The sequence below is a fragment of the Somniosus microcephalus genome, chromosome 1 (genome assembly GCF_052327205.1).
Source record: "Somniosus microcephalus isolate GS21.2 chromosome 1, FLI_Smic_1.0, whole genome shotgun sequence".
Classification (NCBI taxonomy): domain Eukaryota; kingdom Metazoa; phylum Chordata; class Chondrichthyes; order Squaliformes; family Somniosidae; genus Somniosus; species Somniosus microcephalus.
In genome coordinates this window covers 106,479,161-106,496,005 of record NC_140987.1, presented here as the reverse complement: position 1 = coordinate 106,496,005, position 16,845 = coordinate 106,479,161, and the positions used below count along the sequence as shown (strand labels likewise).

The 16,845-nt window shown below is 46.0% G+C and overlaps 1 long non-coding RNA gene across 1 annotated transcript in view; it reads left to right on the top strand.

Annotated features, from left to right (window-relative positions):
• The window catches only part of LOC147124275 (uncharacterized), a 55,447-nt gene extending 46,734 nt beyond the window's left edge, over window positions 1-8,713 (top strand). The window contains exons 3-4 of the long non-coding RNA XR_015077924.1: window positions 2,830-2,903; window positions 6,538-8,713. This is a non-coding gene — a long non-coding RNA (uncharacterized LOC147124275). The remainder of the gene's footprint in view (window positions 1-2,829; window positions 2,904-6,537) is intronic.
• Window positions 8,714-16,845: the final 8,132 nt, after the last annotated feature.

The following is a 16,845-nucleotide window of genomic DNA, read 5'->3' as shown; positions in this document are numbered from 1 at the left end:
TACCCCCAGCTAACGATGCGAATATGTCCTCTATCCGCGGCAGCGGATACTGTACCGTGTGCAGGACTGGGTTAATAGTTATCTTAAAATCCCCGCAAATGCGAACCTTCTTTGGTTCCCCCGGCGTGTTATTTGCAGCTTTCTTTATAACTGGGACGATGGGCGTGGCCCACTCACTCCACTCAATCTTTGTAAGGACACCTGCACTCTCTAAGGCATCCAGTTCTGCTTCCACAGCTGGCCGAATGGCGTAAGGCCTTACAAAACTTGGGGTTTGCATCTTGAGCAATAGTTATTTTTGCTCTAATGTCCTTTAAGGTCCCCAGCCCTTGTTGGAACACCTCTGGCGTTTTTGCCAATATTTTCGACAGCCTGCTTGTAATGGTTGTATCATCCTTGGTGGTTTCTACTTATATCTCGTGTATCGACTTCCAGTCGAAATGGATTTTTCTTATCCATTCCCTACTCAAAAGTGGTGGTCCACCATTTGGTAGGACGTATAAATAAAGTCCAGGCACTTTTCTGCCGTTGTATTTAACTGTTACTTGCATTTTTCCCTTCGGGTAAACTTTTTGTCCCGTATATGTTTTTAATTTGATTTCGGTATCCTTTAAGGGAATGCGTTTGAACAGCCTGTTATAATCTTGTTCATTAATTACTGATAGGGCTGAACCTGTGTCCAGCTCCATATTAACTTCGACGCCTGCTACCTTCATTTTAACCCACATTGTGCTGTGGTCCTCCGTTTTGTCTACACCATATAACTTGAGACATCCCAGGCCTTTAGGCTCTGCTTTTGTGCCTTCCTGTGACTCGTCTGAGCTACTGTCAGATATCTTATGTATTTTTGTCCTTGCCTTGGTACTGCTCGGATTGCTCCCACTATTGGGTTTCGTACCAGACCGACAAACTTTCGCTATATGCCCCTTTTTCCCACACTGCCGACATATTTTATCACGAAACCAACAATTACTTTGGTCGTGGGTGGTTTTGCCACAACGGTAGCATTTACCTTTGTGAAATGTCACCTCATGTGTGTCATAGCCGGTTGTGTTTTGTCGTATTTGAGCAGCACCCTGTGCTGCTGCTTCATGTGACGATGCTATTTCCATCGCCTGATCTAGGCTGAGCTGTTTCTTGGCCAGCAACCGTTTTCGTGTACTCTCATTTAACATGCCACAGACAAATCTGTCTCTGATTGCTTCCGCCAAAAAGGCTCCAAACTGGCAATGTTTGGACAACCGTCTGAGCTCAGCCAAATAGGCTGCCTGCGACTCATCATTCCTTTGGTCGCGTCTGTAGAAGCGGTACCTTTCCACTATAAATGGTGGCTTAGGGTTTAAATGTTCCTTTAACGTATCAACAATTTGGGCATACGTTTTGTCTGCTGGCTTTTCTGGAGTAAGAAGATTCCTCAGCAGACCGTATGTTTTTGCCCCCATAGAATTTAATAAGGTTGCTGCCTTTTCGTCATCTTTCACCTTGTTTACTATGCAATAAAGTTCATGCCTTTCGACATATGCGTCCCATTCTTCTGTGTCCGCAACAAATTCTGACAACCAAGCTTCTCTGGACATTTTAAAACTGAAGAGGTTTTCCCGCCTTTTTCCACTAGATGGTGTTTGTTTTTATTTTAAACTGCTGAAGAGAAAAACTTTTCCCCTTTTGTCCACTAGATGGCGCTGTTTTTTTTAAATGTTAAACTGCTGAAGAGAAAAACTTTTCCCCTTTGTCCACTAGATGGCGCTTTTCCCACCTTTTCTCCCTCTGCTGTCAACGACCTCTCTCCAGCGTCGTTATTTTTTTTTCTTGCAGCTCCCGTTATTGCCACCACCGCTATTACAACGACCTTCCCCTCTCGTGGCCCGCTAGTCCTCGTGGCTCCGTTTGTTCCCCAGATCGCCTGCCCATTCTGGCCCTTGCAGCTCGCGTTCCCCGGGAAGGATTGCAGTTTACCTGGCCCTGGGTGGACTTTTGCCCCGTGTCTGGAGCGCCCGTTCAGCCTCTTCTCTCAGCTGTGAGGAAATCTACATGATATAAGGGGTTAATTTCAAGTGCTTGCTGGGTAAAAGTTTTCAGACTTGACACTGGGCAAGTGTCGATGTGTAACTAGAGCTATTGTACGTACTCGGACTACAGCCAAGAACAGATGTCTGCCCACCTAATGAGAATGTAGAAGTGAAATAATGAGTTCCTTTGATGTACCAATGACCTGATAACTTGTGACCGTAAGCAAAGCTAGCCTCCCAATATATGATTAAAGAGGACCTCCGGTTACACGATTCATGCCCTGTTATAGATTAACGGTTGACTTATGTGTCCAGGATCCTTCTGTCAATATGTTATTTCTACCTGATGATTAATCTAAAATGTATCCTGATAGAGGAACAAAGGAATGTCAATCAAACTTGTTTGTTACACTGTATAAATATGGAACGCTTACGCTGTATCATTGGAATAGTAGCCTCACCCCTTGAGTGGAGGTGCTGATTCCCCTTGCAAGAAGTGAAATAAAAGGCCTGTCCGTCTGACGAATCCAAGTGTGTATTGAGTCATTACCCAGAGCTAAGAAGTAAGGCACTTCTACAATTTGGAGGTTCCACCGAGATGGCTTGCTGTACCAATTGGTGAGTTAACAGGCTCCGAGTACGTTGCTCGGTTGGGAAAATCCCATCGGCCGAAGGTGGTGTTTTGCCACATTTTTGGGACTTTCCCTGCCAGAAGCATAGCTGCGCATAGTCTGTTTATTCCATTGGACAGTACTGCCATCGGGTAATTGGCTCACAAGGTTCGGAGGTTAAACTGCCGTTGTGACTGCTTCCCTTTCAGAAACGGAACAGAGGACCAGCCATGAGGCGCTGACGCCCCGCGAACAGGATCGTGCAGAAAAGGACTGTATAAAGGTACCAGAGAGAGAAGGTTAAGTCAGGAATTTGATTAACTAAGGAGCTAGCGATTTATTGGAAATTGAACTAGCAAGGTTCCAGCTTGCTGAGAGAGAAGGTTAAGTCAGGAATTTGATTAACTAAGGAGCTAGCGATTTACTGGAAATTGAACTAGCAAGGTTCCAGCTTGAAGTTAGCTGGGACAAATTGAAGGCCCTTTTTGCTAAAGATTTGGCTAAAGGGAGTAGGGTAGAAGGAGAGAAGAGCTTGAAGTTAGCTGGGACAAATTGAAGGCCCTTTTTGCTAAAGATTTGGCTAAAGGGAGTAGGGTAGAAGGAGAGAAGAGCTTGAAGTTAGCTGGGACAAATTGAAGGCCCTTTTTGCTAAAGATTTGGCTAAAGGGAATAGGGTAAAAAAAAAGAGAGAAGAGTGGGCGGTTGTCTGAAACACAGTGTCAATGTTTAATGTTTATGAGAGTGAGTATTTAACTACTTGTTATTATCAATCAACTTTGCAGCTTTGTCCAGTAAGGCTGCATAGGTTGGGGATTTAGTAACACTTTGGTTGTTGTTTAACAAGTGTATTGTTTATTGTTTATTGTTATATGTATTAATGTTTAGTCATGTCTGATCTGTAGAGGCGTCCCACGCAGATCATAGAGTGTTACGGAATTGTTGTATGTTTTAACTAAAATATTTAAGCTGAAAAAAAAAACTGCAGAAGGGGTTGGAAAAGACCCAAGCCGGGGAAGTGAGTCCCGCGGCGGAATGTATGGTTGAGAAAATAGTGATGTCTTTTACATGATCCACTAAGCTATTGTGGATTCAGTATTTTCCCCAGTTAGAAATACCTTCCACGAGGGTTGAGAACCCTCGAGTTTTATACGTATGTATAGTTTATTAATCTGATCTGTAGGGGCGTACAACGCAGATCATGGATTGTCACGGGAGTTTAGATTGTTTTAAGTGAACCATTTAAGCTGCTAAAATGGGTGCTAGCACCAGTAAGCCACCCGAGAAAGGCACGCCAGCAGCCTTTATGTTAAAGAACTGGTCAATCATCCATTGATCACCTACCAAATTGGTCCAAATGGACTGTAAATAAGACTAGACCCTTTCCCTCAGATAGTCATTTAACATAGAAAGAATTACTTGCCTCGAGGAATGTTTAACGGACAAGAGAGAAATAGAGAACAGCCAGATAAAAAGATTGCCTCTATGTTTGTTGAGTCAGAAGAAAAAAAAAAATTACCCCGAAGAAACACCTTTCTCCTCTATTATGGTAGGGTAACAAGGTAACTATAGAAGGATGAATAGAGGGGAATATAGAGGAAGACGTGGTAGAATAAGAGGGTATGGATGATCTGGTAATTGTTACAATTGCGGACAACCCGGACATTGGGCAAACCAATGCCCTGCGAAAAATTGTCAGAACCAAACCTCCAATAATGGACCTCCGTTAGAGAATAAAGGTCCTAATTTCACTGTCCATAACTCTTTTTCGGACCAGTCAGGAGGTTACCCTACAAACGGACAGGGATTTAGGAGAAATAGAGATCAGAAGTACTGACACCAGCAGCCCCAGGCGCCACAGACCACCAAATGCCGGTTGTTTCTTTAAATTCACGCAGTCAACCTGAAGTTAAAATGCAAATAGCTGGGAGACCTATGTCATTTTAGTAGATACAGGAGCAACCTTTTCGGTGTTAGGGAAAGGATATTCTGAAGGAATGCCTATTAATGGGAAAAAGACCCCGATAGCTGGATTGGCTGGAATATTACAATGCTTGAATCAATCGACTCCCCTCACAGTAAAAGTAGAAGAATTTGAGGAAGAACACTCCTTTCTGTTATCAGGAGATGTCTCTATGAATTTATGTGGAAGAGACTTGCTGTGCAAAATAAATGCTACAATCATTTGCTCCCCATCAGGAGTAACGGTAGAAATCCAAGTAGATAAGGCATATGCGTACCCAGTAACAGAAATAAAACACCCTGTTCTTTACGCATGGGAAATTGCCAACCCAAGTTTGAGTCCCAAACTTGTCAGTCTGTTAGGAGCGTGGGGATTCGTTACAAGCTCCATAAAACAATACCAGGAATCCCTGAAACTAGGGAAATGGCATTCAAAATTGCACTGCACGGCCTGCTATGACAAAACAGGACAAGATTATCAGCCGTTTTTTAATTTAAAATACCTCCTAACTATTAGACTGCACAGCCCTATAAAGTTACAATTAATCCAGCTGCACCATTACCCAAAAGATCACAGTATCCATTGTCAGAGAAAGCAGAAAAAGGAATTGAGCCAGTGATGGAATCATTGTTAAAACAGGGAGTTAACGCCGGATAGAATAAAGGTCGTTTGCAACATATCGTTGCCAAAAACTAAAAGAGAAATGAAGCATTTTCTAGGAATGACTGGCTATTGTAGACAATGGATATTGAACTATTCAGAAATAACCAGACATGAGCATGACAAATTTGGAAAATTCGCGGTTACCTGACTTCCTCGGGAACCCAGATTAAAAATGCACAAGAAGTGCAAAATCTTTTACTAGCTATTCAGAGACGTAAACAGATTGCAATTATTAAGTGCCAAGCGTACACGGGGCATTTGGACAAGGTTGCGCTTGGAAACGCTGCTGCAGATAGCGCTGCTAAGTCAGTAGCTATATCGAGTACTGAACGACAAGTTTCAGCCTTCCCTGTTAGGGAAAAGCCAGAGATACCGCAGCCCCCGTCCTTAGATGATGTGCTGACCCATCAAGATAGGGCCAGTTCTGATGAAGTAAAGGAATGGGTTGTTAATCATTGTTTTAAAAAAACACTGACGGCTTATGGGTTCATCATGACGGCCGCATGGTGGCACCCAAATCATTACTATCACCAATTGCCCGATGTGTTCATAAATTCACCCATGCGGGCAAAGGGGGGATGGCGGACTATATCCTCAAGACCTGGTATGCACCAGGAATCTCAAAGTTGGCAAAACAAATATGTGAAAATTGTACTATCTGCCAGACCATGAATGCAGGGAAAATAAAGAAGGTACAGCCCGCATCCCACCCAAACCCCATGGGCCCTTTTGTACACTTGCAAATGGATTTTATTGAACTACCTGTATGTATGAGCTTTAAATATGTATTAGTTATTATTGATATGTTTTCAAGATGGATTGAAGCTTTTCCTTGCAGAAAGAATGACGCTACCACTGTTGCTAAATGTTTATTGAAGGACATTGTACCTCGCTTTGGGATACCAGCAAAACTGTCAAGTGACAATGGGTCCCATTTTATGGGAACAGTAATTAAGGAACTATGCAAAGCCTTACAGATTAACCAGCACCTCCATTGCAGTTATCATCCACAGTCGGCTGAACTAGTGGAAAGATATAACGGGATGCTGAAAAACAAGCTTGCAAAACTGTGTAAAGAAACTGGACTTAAATGGGTTGATTTGTTACCCATAGCTTTAATGACAATGCGGTCTGCTACCAACAGAACTACAGGATTGTCGCCTCACGAGATCGTCATGGGAAGACCACAAAGATTGCCTTTTTCGGCACCTTTAACAGCTAAACAAATGGACATTCATAAAATGGAGGAAGATATGTTGAGTTATTGCATTGCACTAACCAAATGCATTTCTAGTTTCCATCAACAGGTGAAGGAAGCCCAGGTCGATCCCGCTGAAGGAAAGTGCCATACTTTCGAGCCAGGAGATAACGTCTATATAAAAATCTTCAAGTGAAAGAATAGCCTTCAACCCAGATTTGAGGGACCCTTCCAAGTACTCCTGACCGCAAACACCGCTGTAAAAGTAAAGGAGCGACCAACATGGATACACGCGTCCCATTGTAAGAAGGCATCAGTCGAAGATAATACACTGCCAAGATGAACTGGATTTGGACTTTAACAAGACTGTTCTCTTTGTCAACGATAATTGAAACTGCCATATTGATTTACCCAGATCCCCTGAAGGGCAAACCATGCATAGAAGAATGTGTACTTTTAAACAGTGATTTCTTTTATATTATATGCTATAACGAGACTATGAAGGTTCAGCTTCAGGATCACACTATGCAGGTACCCCCGTATCAACCCCTGAGTCTTAGGATTAGGCAGAATAAGATAGTAGAAGAAGATAGTGGACAGAAGCTTGATAAGCTATGGGTCACATGCCGTGATACTGTATTACCAAGTGATAAAACTGCGAACGGAGGGGTTATCTGCAATGGTAATTCAAGGGGAGGACTGGCCCTGACAGCTAAGTCAATGTTTTGTGATAATCCTTTTCATAACTATCATCAAGTTATCTGTACGCTAAAAGACAGAACCTTGCCAAATGCTGGATATGCAGCCACATCCCTGTGCATGCAGAGGGTGGAATACCTCTAAGGCCCATTCCCTTCGAAATAGAAGAGATGGTAGGGAGGTTATTACAGTCTAATACCACCTGGAATAAGGAGGCAGCCAGTACATTTCAGACCCAAAATAGTTTAAACCCAGATCAGTTGGAAAATGAATGGAAAGATGCAGGATACAACCTTATAAAATTTGAAGGGTGGTTTCATCCCCAATATGATAATCGAAGGAATCCAGAGAGTCTATTAGTGCATACCCTTGGTTACCACAAAATTGGACTGGGTCATGTTATTTGGGATATGTAGTGCCCTATATACATCATATTTCATCTTTGGATAGCCACCCTGGGACACGAGTAAAACGAGCCATTACAGAAACTGAAAGGTTCTTTGCTATAGCATTTCCCTGGTATGGAACAGGGAAGCTAGCAAGAGAATCTATAAACATGGCAGCAGTGCTGGAACAAATAGCCAATGATAAACGCAGAAATGGTGGCTATGCGCACTGTTGCTTTACAAAACCGCATGGCTCTGGACTAATTGTTGGCAAAAGGGGGCACATGTGCAATCATAAAAACCGAATGTTGCACCTATATCCCAGATAGCTCAGAAAATATCACCAATCTGGTAAACCACATAAAGGAGGCTGTAGAGAAACTACGTCAACTTGAACCATGGTCCATGTGGGATTGGATTTCAGGATGGGGAGGAACACTAGGAAAGCAAATTTTGGAAGCTTTTATCGCAATTGTGATGATAATAATTTTAATTAGTTTATTGATTGGTTGTTTAAAATTATTGTGTACAAAAGTCCTTTCCTTATTAACGTCAACTCCTCCAGTATCAATGATGTCTGAATATGAGGATATTAAGGGTGAGACCTTTGATGTAGAGTTTTTTAAACTTAGCGAAATAGATTGTCCTTAGAAAGGACAAAAGGGGGGAATGAGGAAATCTACATGATATAAGGGGTTAATTTCAAGTGCTTGCTGGGTAAAAGTTTTCAGACTTGACACTGGGCAAGTGTCGATGTGTAACTAGAGCTATTGTACGTACTCGGACTACAGCCAAGAACAGATGTCTGCCCACCTAATGAGAATGTAGAAGTGAAATAATGAGTTCCTTTGATGTACCAATGACCTGATAACTTGTGACCGTAAGCAAAGCTAGCCTCCCAATATATGATTAAAGAGGACCTCCGGTTACACGATTCATGCCCTGTTATAGATTAACGGTTGACTTATGTGTCCAGGATCCTTCTGTCAATATGTTATTTCTACCTGATGATTAATCTAAAATGTATCCTGATAGAGGAACAAAGGAATGTCAATCAAACTTGTTTGTTACACTGTATAAATATGGAACGCTTACGCTGTATCATTGGAATAGTAGCCTCACCCCTTGAGTGGAGGTGCTGATTCCCCTTGCAAGAAGTGAAATAAAAGGCCTGTCCGTCTGACGAATCCAAGTGTGTATTGAGTCATTACCCAGAGCTAAGAAGTAAGGCACTTCTACAGCTGCCGCAGCCTCCGCTGGAAACCTCTCTCTCTCGCTCCGTTGCTGCCGCTCCTCCCGAACTGGGCGGCCTCCTTCGGTCGACGCTGGACTCCGCAGGCTGGCTGGTAAGAAGCTTCTCTCCTTCTCTCTCCGTACTGCTACCGATCCTTGTTGCACCGTGTACTGGTGAGTTCGAACGTAACTCGTCGCCAGTGTAAAGTATGTGACTATACTTAATACAATAATGAGGAGACAGCTTGGAAGGTTCAACTTAGGTCTTTACTTCATACCAACAGGCGGGAACTGAGGGGAGATCAGTACCCACAGTACTATTTATACCCCTATGGCCAGGAGTGGTACTACGGTATCACTACGCCCTACAAAGTAGTGCTGCCCTGGCCATAGGTTTAAAGTAACATACATATTACATACACAACAGTTATGTACTATTTATCTAAAAGGGGAGGAATTGTAGTGTATGTACCTTTAAGAGGAACTATGTTTTTGAAGCCCCTGTATACTGTAGTACCAGTAGTGACCACTCGGGTATATAAGCCTGTGTAGCATCTTGTGTAGTTAGTTCACCTCCAGACTTTGTTCAGTAAACACTTGTTAAATCAACTCCTGCATTCCGTGTCTCCATTAACACACGGATCTAACAGTGGGAGGCGTTGGCGGCGCCGTGCCCGGGCACTAGTTGCTTTGCACTAACGGGAGGCGCAAAGCAACTGAATTTTCCCCCCCTAATGCTTTTGCAAAGGGGACATGGCCCTTTAAATTTTTACCTGAAACAATGCGTCATCAGAGGCGAGAATCTGACGCTCTGCAACCAATTGCCTGAAGGGAACCGCATGTCGGCTGTAACGAGGCCAATCAAGCGAAAATAGGGGGAGAAATTCAGTTGCTTTGCGCCCTAAGAGGGCGCTAATGGGGCGCAAAGCAACTAGTGCCCGGGCGCGGCGCCGCCAACACCTCCCGCGAAATTCAGCGGGAGGTTAGTGGCAGCGGTAACTGTTAGCGCCCCACGGCGCTGTGCCACCGGGAATGACGTTATTGCCGTGTGCAGCGCCCCGCTCGCACCCTGGCCACGATCTTCGGTAGTGCCCCCTGACTTACCGCCGGACGCTATGTCCGACGGGGTCAGGGGGGCCTACCTGCGGCCAGGGCGGCGCTAATTAAAGGCGAGGTGCTGGGCAGCCATTTTTGTTGCTGGCCGCCTGCCAACACCTGCCTCTGTTGCCGTCCCCAGCCTCCTGAGCACTCCCCCGCACCCTCCCCGTGGAGTGCCGGCTGCGCTCCATGAACCCGGCACTTCTCTTGAGTGCCGGGCTCTTTTGCCGGCACTCCGATCCTGGGGGCCCAACTGGGCCCCGGGTCGCGCTGCGCAAGCCCCCTCCCCATCCAGTAACACCCCGCTTCCCTCTTGGGGTCCTACCGACTTGCGGCCGCGGGGCAGTAATATTTTCGGGGCACTAATTTTAGCGCCCCGGTGAAGTTAGCGCCCCAAAGGGGGCGCGACTCAATTTTTCCCCCTAACTGCTGGGAGTCGGCATCCGGGAGTGGGTCCGAAAGCTGCCAAGTAGCGGGCCCGCCCTCAACCCGTCTCCTCCATAAAGATCGTGGCCTTATTTCTTAAGCACTTAAATTGGCACTGAACTGGAAAAACTGATAAAATTGTAATAAATGATAAAATTATAAGCCGTGGAGTGAGCAAAACACTTGAAAATGGCCAAGCAAAGATTTTGTAACATTGTAACTTATTCTGAATCCTGAAGACAATCGATCTGATTTATGATAGCAGGTTTGACTTACTCCTGGTATCATCTGTCCTGACTCAAACTGATTGCTGAGGGTAGAAATTTTGCATCATCGTTCACAGCAAGGTGCCTGTCCTACCTCGCGTGCATTTCAGAAAATCATGGGTACACCTCCCACAAATTTCCATCCATTGAAATTATACTGAATCCCCAACACCAGCCCCGTTCAATTGACCTGACTCCTGCTGTCAGCTCTCCTAACTCAACCAATTTCCTGATGTTGATGCTTCTGTCAGCAGACATGGGCAGGAAAAGGGTTAACTGTATTTTTCAGAAGTACAAAAGAAGTGAACACAGAATTTCATGCTTTACTCTTCCTTCTGGAATGGACCTCAAGAAAGAGATAAGCACCTGCATGCTTATCTTGTCTAGTATGAAAGGGTCCATACATGGTACAACATCATACTGTGTCAAAACCTAATGAACTGAGCACAGTGACCTTGAAGGAGGAAGATAAGATGTGATGGGAAAGTGAAGCGAATCATTATAAGATGAAGACATCTCACCCATGTCAATCAATAGTATAACTTTACCCAAAGGCAAAACATTACGGATGCTGGAAATCTGAAAGATAAATAGAAAATGCTGGAGATACTCAGCAGGTCAGGCAGCATCTGTGGAGAGAGAAACAGAGTTAATGACCACAATTTTGCCGGCGTCAGAGTGTGGATTTGGAGGCAGGTCCACTGTCAAAATTGAAATGATTGACAGCGGGTTGGGAACCCGCTGCGAACCTGCCTCCATGTAAGTTTCCAAAGTGTCGGGTCTGCGAATTCAGAACAGACCTGACACCAAACGGCGGGGAAGGCATTTAAGCTAATTAACTACTTGTTAAGTGCTTGTTAACTACTATTCTGCTAGCCTTTTCCTATTTTCCCACATTTTTAACGGGGTTCACGTCATTCAGAGATCACATCAGGTAAGTCGGTTGGGTTCTCTCTGTCTCCCCATTGCTGTGAATAGGTGACAGCTGCAAAAGTGGCATGAAAGCTACCATTTCACAGCTGGTCACTTTCCAATGTCAGAAGCTTGAGCCTTCAGGACTTGGAAGACGCTTATGAGCTGTATGCAGTTTGGGGAGACCAAACGCAGATTGGGTGACCGCTTTGCGGAACACCTCCATTCAGTCCGTAAGGGTGACCCCGAGCTTCCAGTCGCCTGTCATTTTAATTCACCGCTCCATTCCCACTCGGACCTCACCGTCCTTGGCCTCTTGTATTGTTCCATGGAAGCTCAACGTAAACTCGAGGAACAGCACCTCATCTTCCGATTAGGCACTCTGCAGCCTTCCGGACTCAATATCGAGTTCAACAATTTCAGATCATAACCTCGGCCCCTATTACATTTTTACTTATATTTTTTTCCACCCCTTTGTTTTGGGTCTTCCTTTCCCCCCAGCTTTTCCTTTTTTTTTCTCTCTCCCACATGGCAGCTCTGTCTCATCCTGCCAGTACACTTCACACCTAATCTGAGCCGTCTTTTGTCTCCACTTGTCCTATTACCGTTTCGTCTGGTTTTGAATACCTCTTAATGTCTCTTTTACTTCTTTTGTTCTATCGCAGCCCTGCCTTCGATCTATTTTATTTCCTTTCCAGTTTTGAAAAAGGGTTTCGACCCAAAACGTCAACTCTAATTTCTCTCCACGGATGTTGCCTGGCCTGCTGAGTTTTTCCAGCATTTTCTGTTGTTATTGCAGTTTGGAAGTGTTTGGAGTAAACTTTCTATCCACTGTCACCTCCTTGGAGCAAGCTGACATGAATCAGTCATTCATGAAAGAAAGACTTATGAAATAATACTGAGCGGCCTGTGGGTGGCGCTGTCCAGGGAGAGTATAAATACTCGGGCACGGGCCCAGCTTGCGCAGGTCATTCTTAACAGGAACTAGTGAAGGACACAACTAGACCTCCATGTTGTAAAACAGTTGATTAAAGCTTTGTTTAATGCTTAGACCAAGTGCCTAGTAGTTTTCTTACGTCACAAGCTCTCTCGCCATTGACAGATTGCTTCTTTCATCTCAACTTCAGCTGCCATCTATTCCAGCAACATCGATGCCCTTGAAAAAATCTCACCTTGGTCCTCGGAATCCCTCCACGATCAGCCCCAACACCAAGCTCACCAGGTACACCTACAGCAACACCAACCTTCTCCGCAATCACCTGATGCTGCACAGGACGCAAGGCATCAGCACCCGACCACATTGCTGCCCAGGAAGCCAGCAATAGCATCACCATGGCCAGATTTACTTCACTTAACGCTGTACACCCTGGCTGCCATATGATGCGCCAGGTTAACACCACCCCACACCAGCACCATAAAGCATTGCTACAATGACCAAGCCATTCTATCATATTCATCACCATTGCGGGGATACCATTATGTCTCACCATTCACTGCAACTCACTAAGACACTTCCAAAGGTGAGCACAGATCTGTACAATAAGGCAAAGTGTTGAAGATAAAGATTTCAATGTTTGACAACACATTAACAGAACATTTACATGAGCATTGCATAAGACACCCAAGTGCCTACCCTTGTGTGTTGTTAGTTGGTATGATTGCAGTAGGATGAGGGTGAGTGTGAGGGGTGACTAGTGAGATGAGGAAGTGAGAATGTAGATAGAGAGGGATGGGTGGAGGTGCAAGGTAAGTTGGTGTGAGTAAGCATGTGCAGGAGTAGGACAGGGAATGCAGAGTGATGTGGATGTGATGAGTGGCACAGCAGGATCAGTCATAGTCATAGGGGGAGAAATTGGGTGAGTAGCGTCACCTGTTAGCGCCTAAAGAGGCAATCAGTGGCTTTAGCGCCACTGGCTGCGCCACCCACGATATTGAGTTGGGGCGATAATGGTGGCGTTAGCCTGTTGTGCTGCGCCGCCACCGATGACGTCATCGGTGTGCGCAGCGCCCCATTAGCGTCCCATTCGCGATATTTGGTAGCAAACGCCGCAGTTGTGCCGTTCGCTACCCGCGCCTGGTTCACGGGGCCTTTCTGTGCTGGCAGTGGCGCAAGTTAAGGTGGAGGTGCGGGGCGGCTGCCTTTTTCGGCGGCCGCCTGCCAGCACCTCCGTCCCTGGCCTCCTGACCTCCCCCCCCCGCGGCATTGCCAGCTGTTTCCCAAGAGCCCGGCACTTATCCTTGGTGCCGGGCTCGTTTGCCGGCACTCGCAAGCGGGGATCGTGCTGTTGCAGGCCCCTCCCCCTTAACAATGGGAGGAAGGCCTGCAGTACCGCAGCGTGCCGTGCCGCAGCGTGTGGCGCTGCGGCACGTTGCACTGCGATATTCAGTTTCAGCGCCCTAAGAGGGACGTGGAGCGCCTGGAGCCTTGCCCCGTCTCCCTCTAGGGGCAATGAAACTGAATATCTGATGATTGCTAAAGCCTCGAATGCTGCGCTAAATCCTGCACTCAGGCGACTTTTGCGCCACTTTGGCGCCCCAACCCAATTTCTAGGCCACAGAGTCATAGAGTCATAATGGCACAGAAGGAGGCCATTTGGCCCATCGAGTCTGTGCCGGCTCTCTGTAGAGCAATCCAGTCAGCCCCATTCCCTCACTCTATCCCCGTATCCCTGCAAGTTTATTTCCCTCAAGTGACTATCCAGTCTCCCCTTGAAAACATTGCGTGTCTCCGCTTCCACCACTTCCGTCGGCAGCGAGTTCCAGGTCCTCACCACTCGCTGCATAAAAAAGTTTTTCCTCACGTCCCCCCTGTATCTCTTGCCCAAAACCTTAAATCTGCGTCCCCTAGCCCTTGTACCATCAACTAGTGGGAACAGTCTTCCCCCATCTAGCCTATCCAAACCCATCATATTGTTGTACACCTCTATCAAGTCACCCCTCAACCTCCTTTGCTCTAATGGAAACAAATCCAGCTTCTCCAACCTGTTCTTGCAGCTGAGATCCCCCATCCCTGGAACCATTCTGGTAAATCTCCTCTGCACCCTTTCAAGTGCCTTCACATCCTCCCTAAAGTGTGGTGACCAGAACTGGACACAATACTCCAGTTGTGGTCTAACCAGCGTTTTATAAAGGTTCAGCATTACTTCTCTACTTTTGTACTCAATACCTCTATTTATGAAGCCCAAGATCCCATATGCTTTGCTAACCGCTCTCTTAATGTGTCCTGCCACCTTCAGGGACCTATGCACATTAACTCGACGACATGCAAGTCGTGATCCTGACTAACGGTTTCACCACAGACCCAATTCACGTACGAACCAGAGTCAAGCAAGGCTGTGTCATCGCACCAATGCTCTTCTCAATCTTCCTTGCTGCAATGCTCCATCTCACCCTCAGTAAGCTTCCCACTGGAGTGGAGCTAATTTACAGAACAAACGGGAAACTGTTCAACCTCCGTCGCCTCCAGTTCCGATCCAAGGTCGTCCCATCCTCTGTCGTCGAATTACAGTATGCAGACGATGCTTGCGTCTGCGCTCACTCAGAGGTCGAACTCCAAACCACAGTTCTTGCTCAGGCCAACATCCCCAGCATCGAAGCTCTGACCATGCTCAATCAGCTCCGATGGATGGGTCACATTGGCCGCATGCCCAATACGAGACTCCCAAAACAAGCGCACTACTCGAAGCTCCGGCATGGCAAGAGAGCCCCAGGTGGGCAGAGGAAATGCTTCAAGGACACCCTCAAAGCCTCCTTGAAAAAGTGCAACATCCCCACTGACACCTGGGAATCCCTGGCCCAAGACCGCACAAAGTGGGGGAGAAGCATCCGGGAAGGCGCCGAACACCTCGAGTCTTCGCCGGGAGCAAGCGGAAGCCAAGCGCAAACAGCGCAAGGAGTGCACGTCAACCCAAGCACCCCACCCACCCACCCCTTCAACCACCATCTGCCCCACCTGTGACAGAGACTGTAGGTCCCGTATTGGACTAATCAGCCACCTGCGAGCTCATTTTTAATGTGGGAGCAAGCCATCCTCAGTTCCAAGGGACTGCCTAAGAAGAGATGTCCTGCCACCTTCAGGGACCTATGCACGTTAACTCCCAGGTCCCTCTGTCCCTGCACGCTCTTTAAAACTGTGTCTTCTGCCAAAATGCATCACCTCACACTTCTCTGTATTAAATTCCATCTGCCACTTGTCTGCCCATTCTGCTAGCCTTTCTATGTCCTGTTTCAGTCAATTGGTATCATCCTCACTAGTACGATAGCAAAATACTGTGGATGCTGGAAATCCAAAATAACAACAGAAAATGCTGGAAAAACTCAGCAGGCCAGGCAACATCCGTGGAGAGAGAAATAGAGTCAAAGTTTCAGGTCGAAACCCTTCGTCAGGACTGAAAAAACACAGGAAATGAAACAGATTAAAAGGCCAGTTTGGGGGCTGGGAAATGGGGATGAAAAAACAAAAGAGAAGTGAAGAGACATTAAGAGGTATTCAAAACGAGATGAGATGGTGATAGGACTAGTAAAGAGACAAAAGACAGCTCAGATTAGGTGTGAAATGCGCTGGCAGAATGAGAGACAGCTGCCATGTGGGAAAGAAAAAAAAGGGGGAAGGGCACAAAACAAAGGTGTGAATAAAAAATTTATATAAAAACTCTACGACTCTTCCCTTCCCTTCCTCGACTTCTCCGTCTCCGTGTGAATAAAAAATCCTTCCCCCTTTTTTTCTCTCCCACACGGCAGCTGTCTCTGATTCTACCAATGCATTTCACACCTAATCTAGAGCCGCCTTTTGTCTCTTTACTAGTCCTATCACCATCTTGTCTCGTTTTGAATACCTCTTAATGTCTCTTCACTTCTCTTTTGTTTTTTCATCCCCATTTCCCAGCCCCCAAACTGGCCTTTTAATCTGTTTCATTTCCTGTGTTTTTCAGTCCTGACGAAGGGTTTCGACCTGAAACATTGACTCTATTTCTCTCTCCACGGATGTTGTCTGGCCTGCTGAGTTTTTCCAGCATTTTCTGTTGTTATTTTGGTATCATCCTCACTGTTTGCCATACTCCCAAGCTTGGTGTCGTTGGCAAATTAAAAAATTCTACTCTGTATTCCAATATCCAATGAGGTTGAGAGTGGCTTTGCAATAACGTTTTGTGATTTACTGAGATCATTGAAAGGTTTGCCCCAGTGCAGCCAGGTACTCCTGATGACACCCCTGCTTTTGCCCTCCTGTGCAATGTGCAACTAGGCTGTGTTGGTGTTCTGGGGAGATCTCTTCTGCCCATGGGATGGGAAGAGAACCTCCCTGCGTGCTGCGAGAGCCTGGGTGCAGCCGTGCACCTTTGTGCAGTGCTCGTCAGTGTTTGCAGCACCTCAGTGCTACAGAACAC